Genomic DNA, 26,533 nt, shown 5'->3' on the forward strand with positions numbered 1-26,533 from the left:
AAGTCATACATTCCAGCAATTATCCAAATGTCTGCCAAGCTCCAACATCTAAATGTTGAGATATTTGAGATATATAACTTTCATCGTAGTCAAAGATATTCTAGGTTAGATAACTAAGCAGCTTTCAGGAAGGGATTTTTGTTTGTTTGCTTGGCAACTGAAAAGAAATGAAGATCAAGGAAGCAGCCTTGCCTGGGCTTTTTAATGAATGTGAGACAAGTTCTACCAAAGGCAATTATTAAACCATCCCCCAAAGTTGTTTGTTCCGCTTATGAATGCAGTCCTGGTTCCATAAGACCTCTAGGTGTAAAACAGCATCATCAGCTGTCTTGCTAACCTCACCTGTTGAAATATTAAAAAGGAAAAAAAAAATACCAATATGTACAAACCCAGAGGCAGACAAAACAAAATACACTCAGGGCTGTAAGGAATTAATTTTTCAAATTCAATAAATAAACCTCCATTGCATATGTATGCTAAAATGCTTCAAATTAAAATTCAAGAATACTTATCTTTTGTGCTGCCCTTGAAATACTCTGCTGTCTCTAGATTGACTCACAAACATCATAAGGTCCACATTTAAAACCTCTGTCTTGCCACAGGCAAAATGCCAATAAATAATAACAAAAAGGGAAGAAAGAAAAAGACAAATGGAGCAGGTAACACAGATCATTTTATCACTAGCTGAAGTTTGCTGCTGCCAGTTCCTTCTCTTTCAGATTATATAATAGTGAATCAAAAGTGAAAATAAACTGAAAATGGAACATAGGAGAAAAAAATCACTTAAATACTTAGACATGTGTTAATTCAGAATGCATATAAGCTTTCATAATAATTTAAAGCGGTTTTCTAAAAGATGTGAAAGCATGCATGTTCTTTGAATAGCCGCTACTAGCTTGTTAATCAATTTTTATAAGCTTTGTCTAAGAGAGTTAATTTTTTAAAACTGTGCCAGTAATTTCACATTGTGTTTCCTGAATAAATTCATTAACTTCCCCTACAAGTCTTAGTTGCTGTTTTCCAAAATAACCAGCTCAAAAGTGAAAAATGTGGTAGGGAGAAAGAAGCCTGCTGTTTTATCAACTTCAAACTCCTTTTGAAAATGTAATATAAGCACTTAGTTTGTAAGTTTAGACACATCTGTAAATTCATCTTCAGGTTCATTTCCCAATTTTCCCTCTTTGCTTCCAAGAATTAGGAAAAACAGGGTCATGTACCTTGTCATTCAATTTTCCCAGGCAGGTCTTAAAAGGGACTGTGAACAGGACATCTGTGACTTGGCTGTATTGTGTGATGTTTTCAAGGCTAATTTGTAATGGACTTAGGAAATATGAAATAAGAGAGATGATTTCTCAAGTTCAGCACTACTAATAGTTGGAAGGATAATTCTTTGTTGGAGGGGGAGGGGTACCCCTGTGAATTAGAGGCTATTTAGCAGATTCCCTGGCCTCTGCCCCTCAAGATGCTAGTAGTACCCCCTACCCAGTTGTGACAAGAAAAATACCTTCAGAGACTGCCAAACGTCTTATGAGGAACAGAATTGTCATACCAAGATACAGCATTGTTCGTAAAACATCAAGAAATATTGCAAAATCATCTATCACTATACTCATGACAGACTGACCAAATCAATGGCCATTTTGGATTACTGTACGCAAAAAGAAGATTATTAAGCCACAGCCGCCAAAGATGTTCACTCTGCTTATTAACTGAGCCTTAGTTCTGACATCCTCAGATTTCTACTAAGTGAAAACACAAAACAGAATCCCTTAAAAGCTAAGTCTCCAAGTCTTGAGAGTAGAACCTTAGAATTTTAGAGCTAGAAGGAAACTTGGAGTACATCTCTAAAAGCATTCTCTTTATAGCTGCGCAATGAACCTAGCAAGGATATAAGACTTGCCCAACATCACACAGCTATTTAGTAACAGAAACAAGAAACCATATCTTTGAACTCTGACTCTAGATTCTTCTCTGTATACTAAAATGTGAATCTATTGACTATGGTAGATTGCAGGTTACTCATGGAACTTTTTCCAGCCCCATTCTTATACGAAAATTTAAAAGATGGTGATAGTATAAATAAAATTTGCTTCAAATTTTTAAGCACAAGACCTTATAACTTTATCATCTCAGATGATAGTTCGCCTAGACTTGATCTTAAATTTAGTACTAAGCATATTCAAGTTGAAATCTACTTTAAAGTACTTTATTGTATTCTTCTGGAAGATGCCTTGGCATAAGTAATCAAATATTACTAGATATTTTCACTTAAATATTTCTTCATCTCCTGAAACTTATCTCTTCTTCAAATCTACCTCCAGATTTTCATAACTCTGTGAGTCTTCTAGTTGAAAAACTAACATTGCCTTTTCTTATCTTTTTATTTCTTATTGTTTGTTTTCTAAACAATTTCAATATCCTATTTACTACTTTTCTTCATAATATTTTTGAAAAACAATTCTTTCTTTTCATATTCATTGTTAGCACACCATAATGGTCCCTATCAATATGTATATAGACTAACAAGTGATGCCAAATTTATTTTGCCATATTTACTCCTTTTTACATCTACTACAAAACCCACCTTGCCGAGGACCACCTGAGGATTCCTCTGCAGAGTTTTATATAATGAATTTATCAATAAATATTCACGGAACAATTCCTGAATTAAGGAAATGGTGTAGGCATAATTGCTAGGTGGAAGTACTGAGGTATGTCATGGAGAGGGAAGGATTTGTGGCTAAAGAAGTTTTAGATCAGGACCTTACTTTCAGAATTTATGTTTCAGTTGAAATGTACAATGAAGTTCAGTTCAGTTCAGTTCAGTTCAGTCGCTCAGTTGTGTCTGACTCTTTGTGACCCCATGAATAGCAGCACGCCAGGCCTCCCTATCCATCACCAACTCCTGGAGTTCATTCACACTTACATCCATCGAATCAGTGATGCCATCCAGCCATCTCATCCTCTGTCGTCCCCTTTTCCTCCTGCCCCCAATCCCTCCCAGCGACTTAACTAAAGTCTTAGTGCAAGAGCACACATACATGCAAATAGGTAAGTACAGAAACTTGTCATTTCTGTTTCAAATTCCCGAGATGATTAATCTTTGAAAAATTTTGGTTTAAAGATAAATCTTAATGATAGTTTGTGAAGATGCTAAAATCCCATTTGTGATCATCTCCACACTGTTCTTCTCCATATGTGCTGGTTATAAAACCAGTTTTGCAGTGCTATCAACCAACGTGCAATAGCAGCTGAAATCACCATTCAATTCAGTTCAGTTCAGTCACTCAATTGTGTCCAACTCCTTGAGACCCCATGGTCTGCAGCACACCAGGCCTCCCTGTCCATTACCAACTCCCAGAGTTTACCCAAACCCATGTCCATTGAGTTGGTGATACCATCCAACCATCTCATCCTCTGTCATCCCCTTCTCCTCCTACCTTCAATCTTTCCCACTATCAGGGTCTTTTCAAATGAGTCAGCTCTTTTGCATCAGGTGGCCAAAGTATTGGAGTTTCAGCTTCAGCATCAGTCCTTCCAATGAATATTCAGGACTGATTTCCTTTAGGATTGACTGGTTGGACCTCCTTGCAGTCCAAGGGACTCTCAAGAGTCTTCTCCAACACCACAGTTCAAAAGCATCAATTTTTTGGCACTGAGCTTTCGTTATAGTCCAACTCTCACATCCATACATGACCACTGGAAAAGCCATAGCCTTGACTAGATGGACCTTTGTTGGCAAAGTAATGTCTCTGCTTTTTAATATGCTGTCTAGGTTGGTCATAACTTTCCTTCCAAGGAGTAAGCGTCTTATAATTTCATGGCTGCAATCACCATCTGCAGTGATTTTGGAGCCCCCAAAAATAAAGTCTGCCACCGTTTCCACTGTTTCCCCATCTATTTGCCATAAAGTGATGGGACCGGATGCCATGATCTTAGTTTTTTGAATGTTGAGTTTTAAGCCAACATTTTCACTCTCCTCTTTCACTTTCATCAAGAGGCTCTTTAGGTCTTCTTTACTTTCTTCCATAAGGGTAGTGTCATTTGCACATTGAGCTTATTGATATTTCTCCCGGCAATCTTGATTCCAGCTTGTGCTTCTTCCAGCCCAGCATTTCTCATGATGTACTCTGCATATAAGTTAAATAAACAGGGTGACAATATACAGCCTTGACATACTCCTTTTCCTATTTGGAACCAGTCTGTTGTTCCGTGTCCAGTTCTAATTGTTGCTTCCTGACCTGCATACAGATTTCTCAAGAGACAGGCCAGGTGGTCTGACGTTCCCATCTCTTTTAGAATTTTCCACAGTTTATTGTGATCCACACAGTCAAAAGCTTTGGCATAGTCAATAAAGCAGAAATAGATCTTTTTCTGGAACTCTCTTGCTTTTTCGATGATCCAGCAGATGTTGGCAATTTGATCTCCGGTTCCGCTGCCTTTTATAAAACCATCTTGAACATCTGGAAGTTCATGGTTCACATATTGTTGAAGCCTGGCTTGGAGAATTTTGAGCATTGCTTTACTAGTGTGTAAGATGAGTGCAGTAGTTTGAGCATTCTTTGGCACTGCCTTTCTTAGGGACTGGAATGAAAACTGACCTTTTCCAGTTCTGTGGCCACTGCTGAGTTTTCCAAATTTGTTGGCATATTGAGTGCAGCACTTTGACAGTTATCACTGGCTCTCTGCAAGCCTGAAAGGCAATTATATCACATACTCAAACTGGCCAGTGAACACTAGGCTAGGGCCAGTTCAAAGGGACCCTTCTAGTTTTTCAGAAACAATTGGTTCAGACTAATATATACTCAAGGTTATTCATTCATACTTGGAGAAGGAAATGGCAGCTCACTCCAGTATTCTTGCTTAGGAAATCCCATGGACAAAATCTGAACCTGGTGGGATATAGTCCATAGGGTCACAAAGAGTCGGACATGACTTACCAACTGAATACATATTTTCATAAGACATTGCTCCACCAGTGTCTGTGTTCTCAGTTTACATTTTTGTCCTCATGTTAGAAATGAAACTCAGACCATTAAATGTACAGTAGCAAGACCGAAAGATGGGTGACTATGAATCTTTTTATCAGAACTGCCTCAGTTGGATCTAAGATTTGAATAGTGATTTAGCATTCATGTGTAACAGATATCCTTTCAGTTAAAGTTATATGTAAAATACAGTTGGCCTAGAGTAGTGGAAATTAAAATGAAAATAAGCAAATGGGACCTAATTAATTTTAAAAGCTTTTGCACAAAGACGGAAACAATAAACAAGAACAAAAGATGACCTTCAGAATGGAAGAAAATAATGGTAAAGCGAAACAACTAACAAATCATTCATCTCCAGAATACATAAGCAGCTCCTACAGCTCAATAGTAGGGGAAAAAAAAAAACCAGCCCAATCAAAAAATGGGCAAAAGAGCTAATAGTCATTTCTCCAAAGAAGACATACAGATTGCCAACAGACACATGAAAAGATGCTGAACATCACTAATTGTTAGATAAATGCAAATCAAAACAATGAGGTATCATCTCACACTAGTCAGAATGGCCATCATCAAAAAAATCTATGAACAATAAATGCTGGAGAGGATGCAGAAAAAAGGAAACACTTCTACGTTGTTGGTGGGAATGTAAACTGATACTGCCATTATGAAGAATAGTAAAGAGATTCCTTAAAGAACTAGGAATGAATCTACCATATGACCCAGCAACCCCACTATCGAGCATATACCCTGAGAAAACCACAATTCTAAAAGACACATGTATTCCAATGTTCATTGCAGCACTATTTACAATAGTCAAGTCATGGAAGCAACCTAGATGTTCACTGACAATTGAACAGATAAAGAAGATGTGGTACACACACATATATATAATGGAATACTACTCAGCCATAAAAAGAACAAATTTGAGTCAGTTCTAGTGAAGTGGATGAACCTAGAGCCTGTTATAAAGAGTGAAGTAAATCAGAAAGAGAAAAACAAGTATCATATATTAATGTATATATGGGGAAACAGTGGAAACAGTGTCAGACTTTATTTTGGGGGGCTCCAAAATCACTGCAGATGGTAACTGCAGCCATGAAATTAAAAGACGCTTACTCCTTGGAAGAAAAACTATGACCAACCTAGATAGCATATTCAAAAGCAGAGACATTACTTTGCCAATAAAGGTCTGTCTAGTCAAGGCTATGGTTTTTCCAGTGGTCATGTATGGATGTGAGAGTTGGACTGTCAAGAAAGCTGAGCACCAAAGAATTGATGCTTTTGAACTGTGGTGTTGGAGAAGACTCTTGAGAGTCCCTTGGCCTGCAGGGAGATCCAACCAGTCCATTCCGAAGGAGATCAGCCCTGGGATTTCTTTGGAAGGACTGATGCTGAAGCTGAAACTCCAGTATTTTGGCCACCTCATGCGAAGAGTTGACTCATTGGAAAAGACTCTGATGCTGGGAGGGATTGGGGGTAGGAGGAGAAGGGGATGACAGAGGATGAGATGGCTGGATGGTATTACTGACTCGATGGACTTGAGTCTGAGTGAACTCTGGGAGTTGGTGATGGACAGGGAGGCCTGGCATGCTGCGATTCATGGGGTCTCAAAGAGTCGGACACGACTGAGCAACTGAACTGAACTGAACTGATGAACTCTAGAAAAATGGTATTGCTGAACCTATTTTCAGGAAAGGAATGGAGACACAGATGTAGAGAATGGACTTGTGGGCATAGGGGAGGATGGAGAGAGTGGGATGAACGGAAATAGTAGTATCAACATATATATACACTATTATGTGTAAGATGGATAGCTGGTAAGAAGTTGTTATGTAACACAGGGAGCCACGTCTGCTGCTCTGTGATGACCTGGAGGGATGGGATGGAGGGAGGAGAAGGAGAGTACAGAGGGACAGGGTTTTACATTAACTTTGGCTGGTTCACATTGTTGTATGGCAGAAAACAACACAAAACTGTAAAAAACTTCAGTCAGTTCAGCTCAGTCCCTTAGTCATGTCCGACTCTTTGTGACCCCATGGACTGCATCACGCTAGGCTTCCCTGTCCATCACCAACACCTGGAGCTTACTCAAAGTCACTTTCATTGAGTTGGTGATGCCATCCAACTGTCATCCCCTTCCCCTCCTGCCTTCAATCTTTCCCAGCATCAGGGTCTTTTCCAATGAGTCAGTTCTTTGCATCAGGTGGCCAGAGTATTGGAGTTTCAACTTCAGCATCAGTCCTTCCAATGAATATTCAGGATTGATTTCCTTTAGGATTGAGTGGTTGGATCTCCTTGGAGTCCAAGAGACTCTCAAGAGTCTTCTCCAACACCAGAGTCCAAAAGCATCAATATATATGGTTAGAAAGGTCACTCTGTATATAAGACACATATTTTGTGTGTGTCCTATCCCTAACTTTTCTAGGGACATCCACTCTTCATATCCACATTGTTATCATGCCAACACCTATTTTATACACTATAAAATTTCCCCTAGATTGCAGTTGATTGACTCAGTAGTGACAATCTGATCCAAACTAGGCCTCCGAATTCCTTTCTTGAGATTTTGAACTTCAGAGCGGGAGTTTTGGCAATCTCTGGTGGCTCAAACGGTAAAGTGTCTGCCTGCAATGCAGGAGACTTGGGTTCGATCCTTGGGTCAGGAAGATCCCCTGGAGAAGGAAATGGCAACCCACTCCAGTACTCTTGCCTGGAAAATTCCATGGATGAAGGAGCCTGGTAGGCTACAGTCCATGGGATTGCAAAGAGTCGGACACAACTGAGCAACTTCACTCACTTGCTCACTTGTAACCAAAGATGTCAAATGTCAATTAACCTGGGAGCTCTTCATCAGTCAGTTTTAAGCCATGAAATGGAACCAATTGGTTTACACAAAAAGAAAAATGGAACAGATGAATAAATAGTTACCTTGAGTAGAGACAAAGTGAATCCTGACACTCTTATATTCCCTGGTATTCCTGATAGTTCCTGAGCCCAACTGCATCCCTGACCAGCTACTATTTTTTTTTTATTGAAGTACAGTTGATTTGCATTGTTGTGTTAATTTCTGCTGCGCATCAGAGTCATTCCGTTATTCACACACACACACACACACATTCTTTTTTAATATTCTTTTCCATTATAGTTTATCATAGGATTTTCAATATAGTTCTCTGTGCTATATAGTAGGACCTTGTTGTTAATCCATTTTATATATATTACCTTACATCTTGCTAACCCCAGTTACTATTTATGACATGTATAGTTAATCCACTATTTCAGAGGTGTTGGTTTTAATTCCTCCTAGGGGAATATATAAAAGCTCTTTGAGGGTAAAGACCATGCCTTTTACTTATTTTTACTATACCCTCCTCCTGTCCTGAGTCCACTGAGAGTGAGCATTTGGTAGTGTTTTATTTGAATTAACACATACGAGAGTAAAATATGGTATATTCCCTAAGGGAACCAATTATAAATTTTGTATAAAGGGGTGTTAAAAGTTAAATGAAAAAGCTCATATTGGCAGAAGATAAAAAAGTTTAACTAACAGCTGCTACAGATACAGGGACATTTGAGGATGAATGATAGATATAAATCTTAAAGGAAACAAGCATATGAATAAATTAGAAGGCATGATGGCTAAAGAAAAGGGAAAAATAACCAAGCCCTATTTAATTATTTTTTTCTAAATCTAGGGATATCCATGTACCCTTCTCATCTTCTAGACTATAAACTCCACCAAGCCATTTATCACACCTGCTTTGTTCATCATGGTACAGCCACCTCAATCTAGTGGGATTCAATGAACATTTCTGTAATGAGTGAACTGCATAATCAGAATGCATTTTTTATTAAGTATTTCTGTAGAGGTCACATGTACTTTCTAGAATTTCCAGAATATGGACCCAAATTCTGCAATGGCAATCAGGGACTAACTGACAAAAGCAAAGTATTAGAAATATCATTGATGAAATGTATATGGTCAGGGGAGTAAAACCTCTGTGCCATAGACACTAAATTCACATTAGTTGCCAGCAGGAAGACTGACAGCTGCCACTAACAAAGGACTTTGGTAAAAAGGAGTGATCAAACCAGCACAGACAGTGTGAGATTGGACCAATGCAGAGAGTAGAGTATGTAGAAGCCGATGTGACAAGCAGCTGAGAAAGGACTCAACTAAAACCAGAAGGATGTTCCCCAGCTTCTCCTAGTTAAAGGCGTCATGAGCATCTCAGGGAGAAACTGATGCTGATTTTATCAGTCACCTTCCTCTAGGTGTCACTTAGAGATGAACTCCAAATCTAAGTGGCTTGAGACCATAAAGCTTGATTACATTTCAAGTTGGCTGCAAGTCCACTGAAGTCTTATCCATATGCCTTTCTTTTCTGGAACACAGATTAAAGGAGCAACTATTATATGGGATCCTGCAAAACTAGCATTACCAAACATAGCCAATAAAAATATAAAACTTCCCATTAGATTTAAATATCAGATAAATAACAAATTATTATTATTATTCAGTGTAACTATATCCTATGCAATATTTGGGACATAATTACACCAAAAATTTATTTGCAATTTATCTGGTTCAGATTTCAATGCATGTCCTGTTTGTTTTCTGGTAACTCTTTGCTAGACTCATGAATAAAGAAAAAGATAAATGATGTGACTTCATGAAGGCTTTTAAATCTTCTGCTTACAAGCAGCATTTGACATTTCTACTCTTCATACATTGACTAAAAAGACACATTACTAATTCTGCCATTGGTGGGATAAGAGATGGAACCCTCTCTTAGAGACAGATCTAACAAGGAAGGAGCAGCAGGATTATGATGGTAATGCTATCTACTACAGGATTGAGTAAGAAATGGAAAGTTCATCTAATAGTGTGTGTTTGTGGGGAGGTGGGGGCAGCACTTTTCAATGATCTTGTTTTCACCTCTGAAAAGGAGCTAAAACAATCCCTTCAATTGTGTTAAGGGGAAATATCTGGAGCAAGAAGTTGTCTCTGACATTCTCAGTCTCTCCTTCTCTGAGCTTCCAGAACAGTTCTTGCTGCTCTGCTCCTAGTTGAAGGAACTGCTTGAGTTGACAATGAGGAGCCATTACTATTAGAATGGCTTCTTAGGCTTCTTTGTTTTAGGGTGAGGCTCCTGATACTAGTTAATTGGCTTCCCAGGTGCTCAGAGGGTAAAGAATCTGCCTGCAATGCAGGAGAAGCAGGCAGACGTGAGTTCATTCCCTCGGTTGGGAAGATCCCTGGAGGAGGGCTTGGTGACCCACTCCAGTATTCTGGCCTGAAGAATCCCACAGACAGAGGAGCCTTATGGACTACAGTCCATGGGGTTGCAAAGCGTCTGACACGACAGAAGCAACTGGACAGCATGCACCTGGTACGAGTGAGTGAGCCGTGAACTGAGAATGGAACCTGAGAGGGAGAAGGGAATGGTTTTGCTAGCAGAGAACAATACACTTCTAAAGTGTTGTTTGGTTTTTTGTTTATTTGTTGTTGTTGTTTTTTTCTTCAAGCCATGCCATGCAGCTTGTAGGATATATCAACCAGGGATAGAACTGGGGCCCAAGGCAGTGAAAGCATGAGTCTTAACCACTCTACTGCCAGGAAAGTCTCATCTCTGCAGTGCTGGTGTTTGCCTGTGGCCCATGGCCTCTTCCACATCTCTTCCTTTGAGATGGCCTTCCTTCTGTACTCATTCCTCTTTCTTCCCTATTAAAGGCACTCTTGGTTCATATTTTACACATTTCAAGGGATATTTTGCTAGGGAAGAGGACAACAGTGGATGGAGACATGAGCTGGTGATACACAGGATTTCCTGGTCCCTTAGGCCCTTCTGGTTTGGCTTAAGGTTTTACATATATTCAAACTCCTTGTTGAAAAATCAATTTCTAACTTTTGTTACTGTTGTTTATGTCCCAGAAGTAATTGTTTCCTTACTACAGTGTGTGAAAATTGCTCCTAGTTGATTTTCAAGGTCAGTCATAATAGGAACTAGATCCCTGAAATAGCCCAGAATACGATGAATACATATCATCTGTGTTGACTTCTGTTTTCCTGGGTTTTTCTTTCCAGTTCAAAGATGTTTCTAAATATTATTTGCCCAGCACATTATAATGTGCTTCATATTCAGAGTGTGCCTAAACAGGACATTTGGCTAATGAAGTGAGATAATGGAGAATTAAATGGTTTTCAGTGTGAAGGGAACAGCATTATTTACAGGGTATATTGCCGATTAAGGAAAAGAAACACTTGTTTTTTTCTTTTAAAAAGAGACAAGATGATAATTAAGTTCCTTAAACACACAGCATTCCCAACTTGTGATATGGTGCAATCTCTTTGGATTTGCTAATTTAATACCAACCACACAATGATTGTCTTTCATATCGAATATGCTGGTATAAAATGAAACTTACGTACTGCCTGTCACAATTCCTGACAATTATATTGAACTTGTAGGTGAAAAGTATAGTTCATCTGAAAACACATAAGACTATCTGAAATCCTCAAAATATGTTTGTTTGTTTTTTTTCAGATGGAATTACTTCATCATCATTACTTCACCATCAGCACTAAGAAAGAAAAATGAACTATATGATTTTTTTCAACTGTAATCACTGGGGATTGACAAATGGGTAAAATAATGGGGCAGAAATCTGCAGATATTAAATATATATATATAATGTATTAATAATTTTCAGCTTTTTTAAAGAATATAAAGTAATTGATAATTTTCACTTTTATACCTGTGTATGTTTAGTTTTTTGTTTGTTTGTTTTAAATAACAAAAGTAAATTATTCTGTAGTTGAGGATGAAGATTCCAGAACTAGGAGGAGCATTTTGAGATCACCTAGTTCTAGGCTGGTAAAGTCTGGTTCAGATCCTTTCAATCCCTAACTTTTTACCTCCGGCAGATGTTGCTGAACAGTGAAAGTCTTTTCTGAAGAGCCAGGGTTGCGAGTGATAGCTCTTAACACAGCAGTTCAGATAATCATTGGCAACTGGTCTGAGTTGACAGAGAAGATGGAACCATCGAATTGTTGTTGAATGTCCAACCTCTTTATCATAAGGAAGGGAATACTGAGTCCTAGTAAGGCATAGGACTTGTCAAGGTAAAGCAGAATCAGGCGTGGGTCTGCTCTGACTTACGAATCCAATGCTCATCTATTCTTTTTTTAAAATTTTTAAAAAATTTTATTTGGAAGCTAATTACTTTACAATATTTTGGTGGTTTTTGCCATACATTGACATGAATCAGCCATGGGTGTACATGTGTTCCCCATCCGGACTCTCCCTCCCACCTCCCTCCCCATCCCATTCCTCAGGGTCATCCCAGTGCACCAGCCCTGAGCACCCTGCTTCATGCATCAAACCTGGACTGGTGATCTTATTTCACATATGATAATAAACATGTTTCAACACTATTCTCTCAAATCATCCCACCCTCTCCTTCTCCCACAGAGTCCAACAGTCTGTTCTTTACATCTGTGTCTCTTTTGCTGTCTCGCATATAGGGTCATCGTTACCATCTTTCTAAATCCCATATATATGCATTAATATACTATATTGGTGTTCTTCTTTCTGACTTACCTTGCTCTGTATAATAGGCTCCAGTTTCATCCACTTCATTAGAACTGATTCAAATGCATTCTTTTTAATAGCTAAGTAATACTCCATTGTGTATATGTACCATTACTTTCTTATCCATTCATCTGCTGATGGACATCTAGGTTGCTTCCATGTCCTGGCTGTTGTAAACAGTGCTGTGATGAACATTGGGGTACATGTGTCTCTTTCAATTCTGGTTTCCTAGGTGTGTATGTCCAGCAGTGGGATTGCTGGGATGTATGGCAGTTCTATTTCCAATTTTTTAAGGAATCTCCACACTCTTCTTAATAGTGGCTGTACTAGTTTTCAATGCTCATCTATTCTCTTGTTTAGGCAATTTAATTAAATGCAGATCCTTTAAAATGCCATTTTATTTTTGCATGGTGTTATTGATATAGAATATAATATAATCATTATCTATCCCAATAATGTCAGAAGAGAAACCAGGGATAAAAATAGGGATAAAAAAAAACAGGGATAAAAATTCTATTTATCAAACAGAATTAATTAAAAAAGAGTTGCAAAAAAGCAGATACAGCATAGGAAATACTATTTTCTAAATAATCAAATTAATTTCATCATTGTTCTAGCACTTCATAATCTCAGTTGTTTAAAATGGTTGGGGAGGTGTGAGGGAGAATGAGACCTACAGCCTGTGAAATAGCAGATTCTGTCTCTAGAGCTCTCAGTGTGTATATTCCCAAGTCTAAGACTGGTTTAATCAGTAATCTGTCTGTCATCTGATGATGAATAGATCTACTGTAGAAAACTTGTTGTTGTTCAGTCGCTAAGTCATGTCTGACTCTTTGTGACCCCATGGACCGCAACACACTAGGCTTCCTTGTCCTTCACTATCGCCCAGAGTTTGCTCAAATTCATGTTCATTGAATCGGTGATGCTATCTAACCATCTCATCCTCTGCTGCCCGCTTCTCTTTATACCTTCAATCTTTCCCAGCATCAGGGTCTTTTCTAATGAGTTGGCTCTTCACATCAGATGGCCAAAGTATTGGAGCTTCAGTTTCAGCATCAGTCCTTCCAATGAATATTCAGGGTTGATTTCCTTTAGGATTGACTGGTTTGATCTCCTTGTAGTTCCAAGAGACTCTTAAGAGGAAATAGGAGAAGGCTGAGAACTAGGGGACAGAGGGCATACACATTCCTACTAAACATCACAAGACGGTAAATCAGTGCTTTCTCTGTGTACCTCTGGGCATGTTGTCCAACACCAGGGAAACAGTCCTTCATGCTGTTTTCAGTTTTGAGTCAATGGGGAGTATACACAAAGGATGGTTTGTTTTAGCAATACCTGTTTCTTGTTTTCGAAATACATGTTTCATAGTTTCGGCTTCAGGTAGGGATTGTCCTGATATCACTGGTAAGCAAAGAGTGAGCTTCCAGCATCATCAGCTTTCTATTTTTTTCATTTCCTCCCCATCCTCTGCTTCTCCATCTCCCTCTCCCCTTCCCTTTACCTCACTCTCCAAGTTTGCTGCCACTGCTGCTGCTGTTAAGTTGCTTCAGTCGTGTCTGACTCGGTGCGACCCCATAGACTGAAGCCCACTAGGCTCCCCCGTCCCTGGGATTCTCCAGGCAAGAACACTGGAGTGGGTTGCCATTTCCTTCTCCAATGCATGAAAGTGAAAAGTGAAAGTGAAGTCGCTCAGTCGTGTCCGACTCTTCACGACCCCATGGACTGCAGCCTACCAGGCTCCTCTGTCCATGGGATTTTCCAGGCAATAGTACTGGAGTGGGGTGCCATTGCCTTCTCCACTCTCCAAGTTTGGGGAGACAAACTCTTCATTTCTCTGAGAAGGAAGAGGAATCGCCTCTGCCATGGGCCTCTGGGACCTCATGTATTAAAATTTGTCATCAGGTAAAGACCCAATAATACCATTAATGTTAAAATAGAAGTGACTTATATATGTTACCTTCCACTGGGATATTTGCATTTTAATAAGCACAAAGCCATAAACCTCGGGAATCAGGAGTTTGGGGGTTGTATTGGTGACACAGATGTTTTAGTCTTCACTAAACTTCTCTCTGAACTTCTATCATACTCAGGATCCAATCTTCCTAGAGGGGAAATTAGTAAAGTATAAACTTAAAGGTTGTCATCATGTAAATCAAACAACTTTAATGGATTTGGGGAGGAAATGGTCATGAGAGATTCCATCATAAATGTAGAAGCAAACTTCATCACTTGAAAAATAATTTTGGTTATTTATCTTGATAGGAAAAACTCTTTAACTTTGCTTTCTGCTTGAAAGATTCCTATCCCCTCATTGACCCCATGCTGAGGGGTAGGGTCTCTTTTTTCGAGATCCTGTCCTTCCAATAACTTGATGCTCAACTCCCCACACAGACATTTCATCCTCTATTTTCAGGCTGAATCTCAGAGCATTGAGTTATCAGAAAGATCACTCTTAAACGCTGTTTTAATAATTATTCCCCTTTTCTACCCTTTCTTCCCAAACAGGCTCTATTTATCATGTTCCCATATGTAATTTGTAAACTACAAAATATTAAATAAAAGTGAATGCACATTATCTCCAAGATCATATTGTCATTTCAAATTTTTCTGGCTCTAGGAGAAACTAACCTTAGGTAAACAGATTATGGTAGAGTGAATTATAAAAAGTGAGTCAAATTGTTACTGTCTGCAGAGGATATATGCTTAAACACACATTTTGGTGATCACTGTCATAAAATGTTTAAATTTCTAATTAGGGATTTCAAATAACCCTAAGAATAAGACAAGGAAAAAAATAGCAAAAGGAATATGATGACTTAAATTTTGATTATTGCATGACTAAGAATTCGAACAGGATAAACTCCATTGTATAACGAAAGCTGAGTGCAGAAGAATTGATGTTTTTGAACTGTGGTGTTGGAAAAGACTCTTGAGAGTCCCTTGGACTGTAAGGAGATCCAACCAGTCCATCCTAAAGGAGATCAGTCCTGGGTGTTCATTGGAAGGACTGATGTTGAAGCTGAAACTCCAATACTTTGGCCACCTGATGTGAAAAAACGCTAACTCATTTGAAAAGACTCTGATGCTGGGAAAGATTGAGGGCAGGAGGAGAAGGGTACGACAGAGGATGAGATGGTTGGATGGCATCACTGACTCAATGGACGTGAGTTTGGGTAAACTCCAGGAGTTGGTGATGGACAGGGAGGCCTGGCATGCTGTGGTTCATGCAGTCACAAAGAGGCGAACACGACTCAGTGACTGAACTGAACTGAAACTCCAGTAGTATTGTAGACTATGGTAGACTAACAAAATAAAAAGGACACACCAACTTACATACTTTGCATTTGGCAGAAAGATTGCCGAAATTAAGAAAAAGTACAGTGGCATTGAGTAGGTGTGATAGAAGTAATATAAGGCAGAATTTTCTGTATTTCTGCAATTTGAAAGAGAGGGCAACTATCTCCTGTGCTTTGAGTGAGCGCTGCCTGCTGGAAGAATGTGAAAAACAGAGTGCCCTCTGCTTTTGTTGAGCTCTCCAGTTTTTCTCATAACAGGTGTATCCAGTATTAGTAATGCTGATAAAATGACCTTCCATGAAGAGGGGGTAGTTGAGGGGTTTATGAAATAAAAGAGACTTAATACATTCTGTGTATATACTTGCATGCATGCTAAGGCGCTTCAGGCATGTCCAGCTCTTTGCAACCCCATGGACTGCTGTCCACCAGGATCCTCTGTCCATGGGATTCTCCAGGCAAGAATAATGGAGTGGGTTGCCATGCCCTCCTCCAGGGGATCTTCCCAATCCAAGGATTGACCCCCTGTTCTTACGTCTCCTGTATTGGCAGGCAGACTCTTTACCACTAGCGCCACCTAGGAAGTCCAGTGTATATACTTATTCCTCCTTCAAAAGCAACGTTTGAAAGAAAGAGTAAAATATATAGAAACACAAATTTAAAAATTAATGTAATAAGGAAGCGGATCACTAAAGCTGCAGGAAAAGACTTCTGTGAATGAGGAATGAGATGCTGCAATGTAGATGCTGCAATATAGTTTTCCTCTAGACAGCCGTCTGAGAATTTTTTTTTTTTTTTTTTCCTCTAAGTCTAAGCCTTCATGGAACTGACTGTACAGGTGCTGGAAGCATTATGCCTTGAGATATTTTGCCAAGGCAGTGGTGTTTCATTTTATACTAAAGAAAGCCACATTCTTCCTCATACTCACACACAAAAAAATCACACCTCTATTCAGAGCCCAAGTTGTCATCGGAATGGAAAAGGTTGGAGTTCATTTATCATGTGCATTTCTATGGCTACAGAGATAATTGGGTTGATTCCATCTAGCCTTCTGCTTCTCTCGCATTTTAATTGAAAAGCCTCCCGAGTGTTAGAAGCACAGAGCTGGCCTGAGACATGAGGATATTTCACTTAGGCAGCAATGGACCAAAATGACAACCAGAAGACAGCCTAAGCAGTGTGTGGGACCAGGAGCCTGTTATGTGGCTGCTGGAAACTGACCAGCAAGGGGGCAGGGGTGGCACATTCTGTACCTGGTTTTTTTTTTTTTTTTGCTTGAGAATACTCACAGATTTCATTTCTGGCTACTTTTAATTTAACATTTTTATCACAGCTTTTCCATCAGGTGTGAGTACCCGAAGACAGGACTGCTCTCAGCCTGAACAATTTAAACTGAGTCTGGTTGATTAAAAGAAAAGGCTCAAGCCCAAATGGCACTGGAGGCAGCAGATGATAAACCAGCCTGTAACTTTTGGGTGGTGTTAAAATGGTCATACATTTAGTATTATTTAAATATTTTGTTATCAAGCTCAGCCCTATTAAAACTTTGCAGGTTTGGTTGGTCATTTTGTGTGTGAATGGGCTCTCTGAGCATGCTCAATGTATGCTTAGGAGATTAATTTATAAGCTTTTCTAACTCTGAATCTCCAAGGTTTGTTCTGTCTCTGTGTTGTTTGCATAATGCACTTTTGTACAGCTAAAGCGCTACCTATAAAGGGATTATTTTCATATGCAGCACATTAAAAATCTAGCTCAATTCACAGATCCCATTCTGTGTTTATGCCTGAGATAACAGGTGAAAAGTATCTCATTACAAGTGTCTAGGAAGCAAACAGAAGAACGAGAATGTTTGGGGAGAGAATGTACCCCTACTGAAATTAATTCCCCAATGGTTTTATTAAAGTCTGCAAATTGCATTATTTTCCCATCATATTTGAAATATTGCCCTCCCTTAATGCCTGCTCTAACCCATGCCATGCCATCTTCCCTGGAGTGTCTAGACACGGTGTCTTAGATTTATGTGTATGATCTCAGTGTGTTACAACATCATTCCTGACTAATGCATTATTACAATACTTACAGATATTCCCAAGTGCCACTGTATTGATTAGAAAATCACCAATCTGCATATGCACACCATCTGTGCTGCAGAGAAGCAAAAAAATGCAGGATGACATTTGCCTTATTCGAAGGAAGATTCAGAAACCTACTAATAAAACGAAGAGGGAATTCTCTTTTGCAAGGAAGGGAGTTGGCTTTTTAGAATTAAAAAAAAAAATGCACCATATGAATTTTTATAGAACTATCCAGTGTAAACCCAAAGTGTTTAAAACTCCTTGTCCCTCTCTCCTTTCTGGTAGATTGGAAAGCCCGAGTCAGCACGCAAACAGCATGCTTAACCATTTAGATCCTGAAAATGATACCATATCAGGACCACTGGTGCCATGAAATTGATAAATCTCGGCTCCACTGCAGCAGCCCTTTGGTGGAAAACTGCCTGCAGTGAGCAGTCAGTTGTGTCTCAGTGGAAAGGCCGAAAGCCTGCCTGCAAAAGATGAATGAGGCATTCACCTACTGGGCTGAAATGCTTTTAAAGGACAGGAATCTGTTTATCTTTGATTGATTGTTCAGTCTGATACTTTCCTTTATAAAGTTTATTGACTACAAGAACATAAATCAAAGAAAAACAAATCACAGGTTCAATTTTGGGGGCATTGACATCCTGCCATCTCTGCAGCTACTGCTCACACAAGTCAAAGGGCAGGAAGAAGGATGCAAGGGTGCAAGGGATGGGGGCGGGGGTGGGGACAGGAAATCACATGATGGAAATAGGCACTAGGAAAGCCCTGCTCTTACTATTCTCCTAAAGTCTCATTAGATGGGGATATATCTAATATGTCTGGATACATACAGCAATTCCAGGCAATTAGGCAGCTGTTGGAACATGAATGATCAAAAGCAAAAAATAGAAAAAGGATTTTTTTTAAAGAACTAATTGCAAGCAAGTGACACTCGGATTCAACATTTTTTAATGTCTTCTATTATTGATCATTCTGTTTACCTCCAGTCTTATTCATTCAATAATAAGACAATTTCATTCCCTCCAATTCTTATGGAAAAAAATAAAGAAAATGCTAAAACAAGCACTCTAATGACCTTTGAGTGAACTGAGGGGACAGCGGCAGGAGCATCTAACCACATCCCTTTCAACCCTGGCCCCATCCCAGTGGAGGGGGTATTGCCTTGGCTGCCTGGCCTTTACAGAACTCTTGTCTGTGCGGATTGTGAGGTAAACTCTAACTATGATATAACCCAGATGGGTTTGTGCCAGCGGCCCTAATGAAGCATCACACTGTGTCTCTCTTTAAGCTAAATGTGCAGGGACTAAAGCACCTACAGAAAGTCCTCTGCTAGTTGGGCATGAACATCTTTCCTCAATTTTCTTAGACCAACAAATGTTTTCCCTTGTGAAGAGTTAATGGCAATATTTTCAGAACCTGCCTTTTTGAAATATGCCTGACTTAAAAAATAGCAAACTTGCATTCTTCATTCCCTATGCATTTTTCGAGATTGTTGTTCTCTATTTTTCATGTTTTAGTCAGCTAAAAATCACGTAGGGGATACTTCAGAGTTCAGGATGGTGTTGTCTCTGGGCTCCAGAAGCCTGTCTCTGAACACATTTTCTGTATTTCATGGGAAAATATGTGGGGGAGGGGAAGGAGGAGACATAAACCAGTCTTCTCGTAAACTAGCGCGTGTCTGTAAGAATTTCCATCTGCCACCCTAGACCCCGTAGTCAAGGTGTTATAGCTGAGACCCGGAGAGTAACACAGCCAAGCTGACAGAGGCAGTGGAAGATGGAGGGAAGGAGTTTGCTGCTGGGGCGGGTGTAAAGCGTGAACTTTTTCCTTCTCTGCAGGAACTGGGAGCATCTCACAAAGCCTTCCCAAGAGCAAATATCATTTTGCAGTGGTCACCACTGGCAGAGCCACTAATGAGGCCTAATTGGGGCGACAGGGTCTGCCTGTGCACATTAGCATCTCTAAGTCATCCCAATTAAGGAACAAGAGACAGCAGGGTGGGCATTGTTTGGATAGCAGTGCCCCGCTTGGGTGTGCTGTGAGGAACAAGGCCAAAGGCTGAGTGGCTTCAACTACCCAACGTGTGACCTAATTGCTAATTGATGCACAACCTCGGGTGGCCTGCAGCATCTTAATGGTGTTTCAGACTGTTTGGGGTCCTAAAACAACAAGCTTGTTTTGGAACAAAGCCAACAACTTATCTTCACTTATTTGTGTTTTACCCTTTCAGGAAAATTTTTTTTAAAAAACACATTGCAGGATGGAAACGAGAAATACTAGGCACTAATGACTCTAGGCACTAAACTGTGAGTCAAAGAGGCCCATTGTGGTTGATAGGATGGAAAGTCTAGGAGACCTCAATGTGTTAAGCAGTGATAGAGAAGGTATTCTTGGAGCATCAAGAGCTGAAGGGAAAATAGAGGAATGTGTAGCACATTATAGTTTAAAAATGAGATCACAGCAAGAAACTTAAAATTTATAGAATTTATTTCAGAACTCACTGCCCATGAGAATAGCTTCATTATCCCACTTGCCACAGTCCACTTCTGGTCTTCACACTTTCGGGGAACAGTGGAACGAGCAGAACAGTTTTAGATGAGTTACAAAGAATGAGGAAGGAGGGCTATTTTTGAAGACATGGAAATGGAGATGGGCTGGAATTTGTTTATTTTTAATTGGAGGATAATTGCTTCACAATATTGTGTTGGCTTCTGCTATATAGCAACAGGAATCAGCCGTAAGTATACATACGTCCCATCCCTCTTGAACTTCTATCCCGTCCCTCTAGGTTGTCACAGGGCAGTGAGTTGAGCTCCCTGTGATATACAGCAACTTCCTATTAGTTATCATGTCAGAAAGAAACAAACAAATTTTGTATATGAATGCATATATTAATATATAGAATCTAGAAAAATGGTACGGATGAATTCATTTGCAGGGTATAGAGATGCAGACATTAGTTGTGGAAGGAGAGGGTGGTATGAATTGAGAGACTAGCATTGAAGCATATACATTACTGTATGTTTGTTAAATAAATGAATAAAGTAATGAAAATTTTTATTCATTACTTCATTCATTTAACAAACATAGTCTAACTGCCTTCTATGCTCCAGACACTAAGCTAGGTACTAGGGCTTGTAGAGTGTGCAAAATAATATAGTCTCTGACTTCAGAGAATTTACACATTAGCAGAAAAAAGTCACTACATGCAAAGAAGATAATAATGAAACTAATAACTGAATTTTGTTTCATAGTATATGCTATGTAAGGAGAGGATATTAGCTCTATCTAGACATTAAGGAGTTCCCTGAAGAAGTTGTGCTGACTCTGATATTGAGAAGGCCATTCCTTTGGCTCTTGGAATACAACTAATTTATAGTTTCCCTTAAAATCAGATAAAATATTTGGGCTGCTCTCAAATCCAGAAGTAACATAAACTATATTTTAAAAATACAGCATCTTTTAAAAATATCCACTTGGTTTCTACATAATGACTGGTCTAAATGGGGAAAGGAGTATATTGTTAAAAGAGATTAAGTAGAAAGAGACAATAGAGAAACAGAAAAGAAAGCAAGAGAGACAGAAAGGTAGTGGGGGAAACAGTGGGGGAAGAAATATACCCAGAATAATGGGAATACTCATCAAGAAACATAAGAAAAAGAAGAAAGTAATTGGTAGATAGGAAAGAAGAATAAATAGAAGGGGGGAAACTGGACATGGAAAAAGGGAGTAGAACAGTGAAAAATGTATTGTAGTTCTTAGGGGAATTTCTAGCCTGAAATAACTGATCTGGTCAAATCTTCCGCATCCCTTACATTGTACTTTCAGGTAGTAGTTACAATGCTTTATTGACTTATTTGTGAATTTGAAAGAGCTGGTCAATCCCTGTTTATAATTATCCAACTGGGATAGCCCAATAATGCTCTTATGAAAGTATTTCCAAGAAAGTAAATAACAACTTGAGAATTATGAGATGTGTTTTTGATGACCAAATTTAATTACTAGCATGTTCATTGGTCAGTTTACTTATTTAGCAAATATTTGGTGAGTGTATACTAGTTAAAAATATTGTGTAAGGATGATCAATAAGCTCCATTAATATTTTTAATAAAATTATCCAGAATATAATATTAAAGACAGCTACTATTTTTGCTCTTTCTCCTCCTCTCCTCACCACTCTATTTTAAACTGTATCTTTTAATATTTCCCCTTCTCTCTTTGGCTGATCCAACTTCCTCCCATCTTTTTATGCGCTATTTACAATTCCTGCTTTCCGGGAAATATTTCCACTAGAATTTTTTATTTTTGTTTAGAACTTGTGATCAGAATTTCTGAAACCAGGGTGTCATTTTGAATGAAGTCATGGTACAACTATCACTGCTGATCTTTGATATTTTCAATTATCACAGAATCACTAAAGTGTCAAAGCCATCAAGTATGGTGTTTTCTGTAGGGTTTTTGGTTAATAGTACATATTAAACTCAGAGAGGACCATTCTACATCTAATTTTTAACTTTTTTAAACTATAAATAGATTTCAACTCTGTCAAGTACGTTTTCTACATCTATTAAGATGTTCACAAATGATCTTTTCTCTTAACAAGGTGAGTTATATATATATGAATTTTTAATATTAAATCTTCCCCACATTCTTGTTGGGGTAAATGACCCTTTCTACATATTGCTAGATCCATTTAGCTGATAATTTATTTAAGAATCTTTCGAAGTATGTTACTAGAGAGATTGGCCCAAATTTTTCTCTCTTGTAATGTCACTGTTAGATTTCATTGTCAATGTTATCTGGTTTCATAAAATAATCTGTGAAGAATTTTCTGTTTTCTGCAAGAGTTTGTTTAAAACTGTGCTTTTTATTTAAAAAAAACTGATTCTGTTGCCCTGAGCCATGTATACACACACACACACACACACACACACACACACAGTCAATCTGGTATGATTATGAACTTCAGTGTTGTTATTGTTGACATGTTACTTCCATCTCCTCAATCTCATCCCAAGTTTGTTACTCTAACTTAGTGTAAATCAAGGTATTCAAATAAATCTCAAGGCATAAGTAAGAGTTTGTGGACATAGTTTGCATACTAGACAATGTCAACACATATAACTTCACTCTTTGGATTCCTTGGTATTAAAATTAATACCAAATAATTAGACTGTATGTTTTCACCCTGCTTATTTAACTTATATGCAGAATACATCATGCAAAATGCTGGGCTGGATGAATCACAAGCTGGAATCAAGATTGCCAGGAGAAATACCAACAACCTCAGATATGCAGATGATACCACTCTAATGGTAGAAAGTGAAGAGGAACTAAAGAGCCTCTTGATGAGGGTGAAAGAGGAGAGTGAAAAGGCTGGCTTGACACTCAACATTAACTAAGATCATGGCATCCGGTCCCATCACTTCATGGCAAGTAGATGGGGAAAAAGTGGAAACAGTGACAGACTTTATTTTCTTGGGCTTCAAAATTGTCGTCTAGTCAAGGCTATGGTTTTTCCAGTGGTCATGTATGTATGTGAAAGTTGAAGTGTGAAGAAAGCTGAGTGCCGAAGAATTGATGCTTTTGAACTGTGGTGTTGGAGAAGACTCTTGAGAGTCCCTTGGACTGCAAGGAGATCCAACCAGTCAATTCTAAAGGAGATCAGTCCTGGGTGTTCTTTGGAAGGAATGATGCTAAAGCTGAAACTCCAATACTTTGGCCACCTCATGTGAAGAGTTGACTCATTGGAAAAGACCCTGATGCTGGGAGGGATTGAGGGCAGGAAGAAAAGGGGACGACAGAGGATGAGATGGCTGGATGGCATCACCGACTCGATGGACATGAGTTTGGGTGAACTCTGGGAGTTGGTGATGGACAGGGAGGCCTGGCGTGCTGCAATTCATGGGGTCACAAAGAGTCAGACACGACTGAGCGACTGAACTGAACTGAACTGAAAATTGCAGTGGACAGTGGCTGCGGCTGTGAAATTAAAAGATGCTTGCTCCTTGGAAGACAAGCTAGGATGAACTTAGTCTGTTACAAAGCAGAGACATTGTAAATAGTGCTGCAATAAACAATGGCATACACATTTCTTTTTCAATTTTTGTTTCCCTGGTATATATGCCTAAGAGTGGAATTGCTGGGTCATTTTATTTTATTTATTTATTTATTTTTTTATTTTTTGCTGGGTCATTTTATTCCTAGTTTTTGAAGGAATCACCATACTGTCTTCCATAGTGGCTGTATCAATTTACATTCCCACTAAAAGTACAAGAACGTTTCCTTTTCTCCATAACATCTCCAGAATTTATTCTTTGCAGCCTTCTTTATGATGGCCATTCTGACCCGTGAGAGGTGATAACTCATTGTAGATTTGATTTGCATTGCTCTAATAATGAGCACTGTTGAGCAACCATTTGTGTGTTTGTTAGCCATCTGTACGTCTTCTTTGGAGAAACCTAGATGTCCACAGACAGATGAATGGATAAAGAAGTTGTGGTACATATACACAATGGAATATTCAGTTCAGTACAGTTCAGTCACTTAGTCATGTCTGACTCTTTGAGACCCCATCAATCGCAGCACGCCAGGCCTCTCTGTCCATCACCAACTCCCAAAGTACAGCCAAACTCATGTCCGTTGAGTTGGTGATGCCATCCAGCCATCTCATCCTCTGTTGTCCCCTTCTCTTCCTGCCTCCAGTCCCTCCCAGCATCAGGGTCTTTTCCAATGAGTCAACGCTTTGCATGAAGTGGCCTAAGTATTTGAGTTTCCACCTCAGCATCGGTCCTTCCAATGAATACCCAGGACTGGTCTCCTTTAGGATGGACTGGTTGGATCTCCTTGCAGTCTAAGAGACTCACAAGAGTCTTCCCCAGCACCACAGTTCAAAAGCATCAATTCTTCGGCGCTCAGTTTTCTTGACAGTCCAACTCTCACATCTATACATGACCACTGGAAAAACCATAGCCTTGACTACACGGACCTTTGTTGGCTAAGTAATAGCTTTCCTTTGAATATGCTATCTAGGTTGGTCATAACTTTCCTTCCAAGGAGTAAGTGTCTTTTAATGTCATAGCTGCAATGACCATCTGCAGTGATTTTGAAGCTCAGAAAAATAAAGTCAGCCACTGTTTCCACTGTTTCCCCATCTATTTCCCATGAAGTGATGGGACCGAATGCCATGATCTTAGTTGTCTGAATGTTGAGCTTTAAGCCAACTTTTTCACTCTCCTCTTTCACTTTCATCAAGAGGCTTTTTAGTTCCTCTTCACTTTCTGCCATAAGGGTGGTGTCATCTGCATATCTGAGGTTATTGATATTTCTCCTGGCAATCTTGATTCCAGCTTGTGCCTCTTCCAGCCCAGCGTTTCTCATGATGTACTCTGCATATGAGTTAAATAAGCAGGGTGACAATATACAGCCTTAACATACTCCTTTTCCTATTTGGAACCAGTTTGTTGTTCCATGTCCAGTTCTAACTGTTGCTTCCTGACCTGCATATTGAGAGTCCTCAAAGGGACTCTCAAGAGTCTTCTCCAACACCACAGTTCAAAAGCATCAATTCTTCGGCACACAGCTTTCTTCACAGAAAAGAAGAGAAGCGAAAAGCAAAGGAAAAAAGGAAAGATATAAGCATCTGAATGCAGAGTTCCAAAGAATAGCAAGAAGAGATAAGAAAGCCTTCCTCAGCAATCAATGCAAAGAAATAGAGGAAAACAACAGAATGGGAAAGACTAGAGATCTCTTCAAGAAAATTAGAGATACCAAGGGAACATTTCATGCAAAGATGGGCTGATAAAGAATAGAAATGGTATAGACCTAACAGAAGCAGAAGATATTAAGAAGGGGTGGCAAGAATACATAGGAGAACTGTACAAAAAAGATCTTCACAACCAAGATAATCATGATGGTGTGATCACTCACCTAGAACCAGATATCCTGGAATGTGAAGTCAAGTGGGCCTTAGAAAGCATCACTACGAACAAAGCTAGTGGAGGTGATGGAATTCCAGTTGAGCTATTTCAAGTCCTGAAAGTTGATGCTGTGAAAGTGCTGCACTCAATATGCCAGCAAATTTGGAAAACTCAGCAGTGGCCACAGGACTGGAAAAGGTCAGTTTTCATTCCAATCCGAAAGAAAGGCAATGCCAAAGAATGCTCAAACTACCACCCAATTGCACTCATCTCACACGCTAGTAAAGTAATGCTGAAAATTCTCCAAGCCAGGCTTCAGCAATATGTGAACCGTGAACTTCCTGATGTTCAAGCTGGTTTTCGAAAAGGCAGAGGAACCGGAGATCAAATTGCCAACATCTGCTGGATTGTCGAAAAAGCAAGAGAATTCCAGAAAAACATCTATTTCTGCTTTATTGACTATGCCAAAGCCTTTGACTGTGTGGATCACAATAAACTGTGGAAAATTCTGAAAGAGATGGGAATACCAGACCACCTGACCTGTCTTTTGAGAAATTTGTTTGCAGGTCAGGAAGCAACAGTTAGAACTTGACATGGAACAACAGACTGGTTCCAAATAGGAAAAGGAGTATGTCAAGGCTGTATGTTGTCACCCTG

The 26,533-nt window shown here is 39.2% G+C and overlaps 1 long non-coding RNA gene across 1 annotated transcript in view; it reads left to right on the plus strand.

The window, feature by feature from the left end:
- The window catches only part of LOC132344872 (uncharacterized), a 29,032-nt gene extending 17,336 nt beyond the window's left edge, over window positions 1–11,696 (plus strand). The window contains exon 3 of the long non-coding RNA XR_009493910.1: window positions 11,537–11,696. This is a non-coding gene — a long non-coding RNA (uncharacterized lncRNA). The remainder of the gene's footprint in view (window positions 1–11,536) is intronic.
- The last annotated feature ends 14,837 nt before the right edge of the window (window positions 11,697–26,533 follow it).

The sequence above is a fragment of the Bos taurus genome, chromosome 3, assembly GCF_002263795.3.
Source record: "Bos taurus isolate L1 Dominette 01449 registration number 42190680 breed Hereford chromosome 3, ARS-UCD2.0, whole genome shotgun sequence".
Taxonomy (NCBI): domain Eukaryota; kingdom Metazoa; phylum Chordata; class Mammalia; order Artiodactyla; family Bovidae; genus Bos; species Bos taurus.